This window comes from Egretta garzetta, unplaced genomic scaffold (genome assembly GCF_000687185.1).
Source record: "Egretta garzetta isolate BGI_Z169 unplaced genomic scaffold, ASM68718v1 scaffold598, whole genome shotgun sequence".
Taxonomy (NCBI): domain Eukaryota; kingdom Metazoa; phylum Chordata; class Aves; order Pelecaniformes; family Ardeidae; genus Egretta; species Egretta garzetta.
The window spans coordinates 1885571-1893079 of NW_009260621.1; the positions used below are offsets into that span (position 1 = coordinate 1885571).

General features: G+C 49.4%; 1 protein-coding gene across 1 annotated transcript in view; it reads left to right on the top strand.

Annotated features, from left to right (window-relative positions):
- The window catches only part of GORAB (golgin, RAB6 interacting), a 64931-nt gene that overhangs the window by 25650 nt on the left and 31772 nt on the right, over positions 1 to 7509 (top strand). The window lies entirely within an intron of this gene.

Here is a 7509-nt window from a genome sequence, read left to right on the forward strand (position 1 = left end):
GGCACTGATGTGAGAAAGGCAGTAGTCAGGCCGCAGGCAGGAATTAGGAAATGTACGCTCGGAGGGTCGGGGAAGCTCCGTGCTGCTTGTGGTTTTGTTGGTGTTATAGGTGGAGCGTGGCAGTTCAACTTCTCCATGTTTTCAGGCACGTCTGGTCAAATAGCTCCCGGCAGAGTTAAGATGAGGGGAAGGAGGAGGGAGGCTGGGGGTGATGCACGGTGAGCATGGGTCCGCGGCTGTCCTGAAACTGCAGAGCTTTGCAGCTGGGGTGTGTGTGTTCCTTTAGGCATTTAGGTATCTTTAAATGGCCTGGCCCTCAGTTCCCAGTGGCCTCAAAGGAGACTAGAGATGTGCCTGCCGGCTTTCCTAAATAGAGATCTTTCCTGGACGAGGGCTAGACCAATGTTCTTGGTGTGGTTTTGACGGATGACCTACCACTCTGACAACCCCCTTCCCCCAATTTCCATCACTGCCTTATTTATGGGGAAATACAGAGTCCAGGCATATGAAAATCATTTTTCATTTTTATCAGTTTGGCTGGAAAACTCAGTCTGCTTCTACATGAGGGCCAATGCGAATTCAGTGATGCTAGTCGGCAGCTCTTGGTCAAGAGGGCAGCGGTGAAGTGAGGGTCTTGGGGCTGGATGGGTACATGTGCTCCATCCTGCTAGACGGGACCTCTGCTTTGTTTTTCAGGTGGTCCAGAGAGCATTTTGGACTCCACATGGGCCGAGATCAGCCGTGGGGTTTTTTTTTTGGCACAGGTTTTTTGGTTTGGTTTTTTTGACACAGGATCAGTTTCCTGTGTCAGGCTAAGTCTGTAGAGGAAATTTTTGAGATCTGCTTTGAGGCATGGAGCTGTTCTCACCTGGGCTGCTTTAATTAGTGTTGATGGATGCCAGGGTGATGTTACCTGGGTATGTGTGTCCCTGCCATGAGCGGAGGGAGGGTGCAAGCACTTTGGTGTGAGCCTGACAAAGATGGCTCTAGAGATGTGTGAGGAGGCAGATGTTGGTCGCCAACATGGCCAGACTGGTATGCTGGTCATAACTTGGCTTTTGAAACTCATTTTTCCACACCCCAGAAGGCTTGGCTTGTGGCAAAATGAAGGTTTCCGTGTAAAATGTCAGTCCTCTTTGTAGAGCTCCAGTTTTAACTGGAAAACCAAAAAGAGCCAAACTGGAAACGAAAACATTTGGACTGGAAAACATTAGATTCCCAGAAATTAAAAAAAAAATCAGGCCGAATTGTTTTGGTTTCGGTTCCCAGCTTTTTTTCCCTGCGAAATGATCTAACCTCCATTCGACAGAGGAAGAAAGAGGCAGGCAAAATAAATCCACGGCGATCTCTGCCAAGCTGATCTGGGCAGAATATTCCTTCCTGACCCTAAAATCAGAGATCTGGTAGCCCCAAATGCTAGCAGGATGCTCGCCCAACCACTGGGTTGGTTTCCCAGCACCCCAGGACTCTCACCAACCCCCCTTAGCACCTTAGCTGGGACCCCTGGGAGGGAACAGGGAGAAGATGGGTTGGAAATCATCTCCCTTGGATCAAAGTGCTCTCGTGTCCATCAGGCTTAAGAAGCACATGTTAAAGTTTTTTCTATTGCTCCCCCAGTATGGGTTTGCTGTTGGTGACCAGGCTGTGGCTTTTCCATGCACCGATAACTTAGTGAGGAGGAAGGGTCCCAGCTTCTTCCTTGGCTCTTGTGTTGGAGATGCGGAAGGCAACTCTCTCGGTTTGCTTTTCCCCTTGTCTATGGTTGAATATCTGTTGATGTTTGCTAAACAAGAGCGCCAGTGGCAGAGGAATTAGAAGAAATCCCTTCTTAATTGGAAACAGTGAGTTTGTGTATTTTTTCAGTTGTCTATTTTGGGCCTTGTAAAATTAAAGTTATTAACTGTAATGCAGTGGTTTCCAGATTCCCACAGCCCTTTACAATAGCAGGGAAATTCATCCCAGGTCACTGGGAGCCTTTAATGAATACATTAAGGCTTATTATTAAAATAAAGTACTTGCAGCTTTATGGGAGACATCTGGCAAGGATGCTTGTCTCTCTGAAGGCAGCAGAGCTCCCTGAGTGTCCTCTCCCGGCGTGCACTGCGTTTGCCCCAGCAGAGGCTTTCAGGAGCAATTCCCTGCACAAGGATTCCCATGGGCAGGTTTGGGAGACTGAGGAACTTTGGATGTGACGGAGAGCTGTTGTACCAGACCTGCCTCCATGACCGCTCCGTTGATGTTTCTAGAGCCAACCAGGCCCTCACTGGTGCTGCGGGTACTGGTGTGAGCCCTGCCAGGATGCTTGTGCTCAGCAGAGCAGTCGCAGCAGGGTAAAGCTTTATTCACCAGATAATGTGACGCACAGGCAAAGTTGAGCTTGGGCTAACCCCAGGTAGGAGGGGAGAGGACTGGGCAGAGGCAGCTGACCTGGGTGCACCCAGGTCAGCTAGCTCTGAGCTAGCAGGGTGCTGCATCTGATAAGCAGCTTCGTATTGCATCGTGCGAGCTCACTGGTGTGGGTGCACCTGTGCAACATCTCCATGCTGCGTGGACAGATCCTAAAACAACTCCTTGTTGGTGCACGGAAAGCTGGGAGCCAAATCCCTGGGGTTTAGTGCCATAAAGCTCCCTGGCCTGGCACTGATGCAGGTAACTTGCAGCCGGAGTGTTTGCGTGCCGATGAGAACAAACTGCAGCCAGCAAGGCTGTGAAGGGGTCTGGAACAGCGTGCAATCTTATCGCTGCTTTATCTCTATCCAGGCTTGATCCCAGCAGAAAGCAGGGCCACGTGGCAGTAATTGTGTTAGGAAAACAAACTAATCTCCAAAGGGACAGAGAGCAGCTGTTGGGCTATCGGTGCTATCGCGGGGGAAATGGATGTGGCCTGCCAGCTCGCAGCGTGGGGCTGCTTTGCTGCCAGCGCCAGGCAGGGAGTAGAGGGGGCAGAAAGGGAATAAAAATAAGTTTGGGCTGCCAGGCAGGACTGAAGGGGTATTTGTCATGGTGTGACCTGGCCTATGTTACCTGCCCTGCTTTGTCAAGGAGCCCTTTGCTTGCCAGAAGGTTTGTGAAACATGGTCTGGTGGATCAGGCGTAGGAGTGGGGAGAGCTGGGTTTAACATACTGGCTTAGCAAAAGCCAGGTTTAATCTTGGCAGATCACTTATCGCCATCTGCCCTGATGTCTCCCCTGTGTTCCTTGTCTAGTTACGCAGCAGGTTTGCAGAGTTTCCCCTTAATGTGCTTCATGCAAGTCTTGCTCTGTGCCCCAGGCACCCCACAACTTACTGCTGACTGCAGCTAAGCCATGGGTCGCTTGCCCATCCTAGGGTTGGGCTTTCTCTCCCTCTCCACCCCACTCCCACCTCTTCAGCCTGGTCTGGTGGCTCCAGACAGGGTCTCACTGGCAGGGCATTGCCACGGGGTGTAGGGACTGGACGCCGAAGGTGTGCTGGGTAGACAGAAGGGGCTCTTGGAGATGTGTGCAGAGACCAGGCTGCAGCAGGAGGAGCCTTCCTGTGCAGCCCCTCCCCAAATTTGCAAGGGAGAGGGAACGCACGGTGGTCAGGCTGGTTTCAAGCTGGTTATCTCCTGTGAAGCCAATGGCAAGAAATTAATTACAACAATCCTATAATTGTTGTGCTTGGCCCTCCCCAAACCTCCCCTCTGTGCCTGGGTCTCCAGCCCAGGAGCTCAGGCACTGCCATGCGGTAAAACACTACCAAGAGATGGGGATCCCCCCCAAATCCTAAGCATGAGCGTCTTTGGGGTGGTGGAAGGAGGGGAGGAAAGCAAACGGCAGAGGCAGGTCAGCCCCACAGGTTACACATGAGCCGAATCAAGCCCCTGGCTTCGAATAACCCCAAACTTGGGGAAGGTTAAAATCCAGCTCTGAAGTGTCTGGCTCCAACCCAACACAAACATTATTGTTGTTTCTGGATTATGTAGTTTAACAGAAAAGAAAATCCTATCATTAAGTAATGCCAACAAGATACACACTTGTGTCTTGTATTTAGTCTGTCCTATGAACTCTACTAAGGCTCCAATTGAGATGGACTTAAAAGAAAAAAAAGCCCAGAATTACACGGCTCCCAAAAGTTTTCCTGAAAATAAATTTTTGCTGTGTTCCTCCCCAGCAGTTAATTAAGACTTCTATTAAATGCTGACAGCCACTTGATAATGTTATATATTGCAGCAGGCTCTGTTCGTGGTGTTATAATTATGGCAGTAAAACAGTTTCCATTATAGCCCTTCTTTTCATAAGCTAGTAACTTTTGAAAACATACACTTTTCAGGTTGAAATCTTTGCATGCCTGGCCCTTACCCAGTGGGGATTTTTTTTGGAAACTCCGAGTAAAATCCATCTAGTCCTTTTTGAGATATGGAATAGAGGGAGAAAAAAGAACACTTTTCAGTGGGAATACAGGTGAGGAAAAAAAGGTAATGACACAATTTTTCTAAATAGATGGGTAGCAAAAGCATGTGACACTTGATGCTTGCTTTAGAAACTGATAGGGTAGGATTTGCAGAATGAAAGAGAATCTAGTTGTCACCCATGAGAAGTGACTCTTCATTGCAGGTTAAAAATTGAGACCGGTAATTAATAACTCCTTCCTTCTGGCAGCATTTTTGAGGTACTGACAGTATTTCTCATCTCTCATGGGGATGAAGAATCAGTCCTGAAAAATTTTGTGAACTGAAAAACCAAAGGGTAAGATCTTTTTAGGTCAATGAAAATATTTTTCTTTGATAATTTCCAGCTTCCTGTTTTGATAGAGTTTTTCCTACAAGCAGCCTAATTCTGAAGAGAAAAGACCTTTTCAACTAAAACCCTGGGACGTGTCACTGAAGGAAATATAAAAGCCAAACACTTGGACAATTTGGAAACGTGTGTCAGTTTTCTTCAAGTTGAAACAACTGTTCAAACCACCCTCGCCTGTGAAAGATTAAATGGGCATTTTCCCACCAGCCCCCCTCCCCTTCCCAAGCCCATTGCACTGGGAGTTTCCTGGCTGGCCCATTGATGATAGTGGATAAAATGCAGCGATGGGGCAAATGAGATGGAACTGCGTTGGCAGGAGCAACTTGAACCACTCTGAGACTTCACCGGACTCTTGATTTTAATTGTCTCAGAGCAAAAGTCCTGGGTGGCTCTGAGGTTTGTCCTCCTTCCCAGCCACCACCATCGGGGCCCCTCAGGAGGGATTTCAAAGGCACGTGGGTCCCTGAAGATGTAGAAGATATGGATGAACCTCTACTGCAACCTTCAAAAGCATCTAGGATGGTTAACAGTCTACCTCCTGATGGGGCCTTTAACCACCCTGGGAAGTGGGATTTAGGCTCTTAAATTGTTCCTGTGCTTTTGAAAAATGCCTGTAGTCCTTGTCGGGGCCAGTTCTTAGTGGCGGCAGCAGTCAAGGAAGGATGTGTGGGAGCGGGGTCAGACAGGAGTACAGCTGGAGAGTGATGCCTTTGCAGCACCATGACGCTTGGTGCACTGGGCTGTTTTTCAGACAGAGCTAAAAGAAAAGGTGTCCTGGAGAAGGATGTGGAGGGTGAATGGAGGCACAGACTTGCCCAAGACGAGGGGTTAATCCCTGAGAGGTGGCAAATGCGCTTTGGCAATGCTAACAAGTGATAAAGCAGAAGTAAATCAGCCACGCTCAACTCCCCTGTTTTCAGAACGGGATCAAGGGGACATCGAGCACTAAACACAGCAGTTATTTTTTTTTTTTCTTCCTCTGTAAAACTTGACTCCTAAACTTGGTCACATGCTTATATATGGCTTCACATTCCCCAGTGACAGCTGCAGGGAGTTTCCAAAGACCAGCTGGGTTTTCTTCAGTTCCTCTCCTAACCCGCCACAGAAGGGACGACCAGTTAGGACTGTGCATGGCAGCTGGAGGTTGGTCTGCAGCCTGTGCTGCCCCATGTGAGCTGGCTTTCCCCTCCACCGTGCCCCCACATGGGGGTGCGGAGGGATCGGTGCCCTCCCTGATGTGCTGCGCCCAGCCCCTGGCTGTCCCAGCTGCTTTCTTTGGCATGACGGGAGCTCGCTTGGCTCTGGTGAAAAGCCGTGTCTTGACACTGATGTAATCGAAATCCAAATAGCGCTGAAGGAAGCTTATCTCCAAACATGCCCAGCTCTGGAGCCAGCATCCCCAGCACAAGCCTGCTGCCTGAAGCAGCGCCAGGAGGGTTGCGTGGATGGTGCTGAATAAGTCAGCTCAAAACGATGGCTTGTAGGCTTGCTGCTGAGACCTGGAAAGGAGATTAGGGCTGGAAAAATCTGCCTTGGCTGTCAGACCCAAGGGTCTTCACTGACCTGCACCCTTTGTCTTTAGGTTTTGCTCCCTGGGGCTTTCCCAGAGGGCTGCCATGTCAAGGTAGGGGGTAGCAAGAGGGGTGGCTCCAGCAGCTCCAAGGAGCCACAAAGACAGAGGCAACGGAAATCTTGCTCTAGGTAGCAGACCCAATGTGTGTCCTTGCTAAAGACTGGAGCCAAGGGGGGAATGTAGGCTGCTAGGTAGGATTCAGGCCAAATGCACATACTACAAAGAGGAAAAGAGAAAAATGTTCCATTAATAGAAAAAAAAAAACCACCTTAGAAATGCTCAAAAATGTTGCCCATGGTATTGAGTTGGGCAAAAACGGGATAAGCAAAGAGGGATCAGCAGGCAGGAAATTACACCAGTGCTGTTCTTGTTGAGGAAGAGGTTTAGACCATGGAGTGAAATTTTGAAAAGACCTGTGAATGCTACAAACACACCGTGTTAAAAAAAAAAAAACAAAAAAACAAAACCAAAACCCACGCAGGTATAGGATTGTGGAAAGGAGCTGCAAAAGGAAAATGTCAGAAATGTTAGGTTCAATCAAAGGTTTCTGGTGTCCGTCCACAGGCAGCACTGACTCCTTGGGGATGGAGCATATGGGATGGAGCATATATGCTGTGATCTTTAGAGCCAAGGGTTGCACCTGGCCTGTTATTTTCAGATAGTTCCCAACAGATCAGCCTTCCTCAAGTGTGAATCCATTCCTCCCTCACCCCTCTGCGCCATCCTCTGGTGTCAGATACAACAGGACCCTGCGTCTGTAGGAAGCAGACTGTGGGTTTTGTGCCGCTGGCAATGGCACAGTGCTCATTTTCAGCTTCTTACCCCAAATTCCCAACAGAAGTGGAGGAAACTTCAACCTGTGCCATTCTCGGTGGGTCTGTGCCCCCTGACTCTGTGTGATCAAAGAGGGTTTGTCACTGGGTGCTTCCCCCTGCAGCGGCATTGGGGCGTGAGCCAAGCTGCTTGTGAAGAGCTTGCCAGTTGTCTCTCGAGTACGTGTTGATGCTGCACTGTGTGGTTGGGTTCAGACTTCCCCGCTCTCCAGCTAACCTGCTCCCTCCACCCCGATTGTTCTTCCAGACCGTGGCAATAATCGAATACGCAGAGGTAGCAGGGCACGGATCTGTGTCTGAGCCCTGCTCGCCTTCAGTACCCTGGCGTGCTTTAGAGGGTAG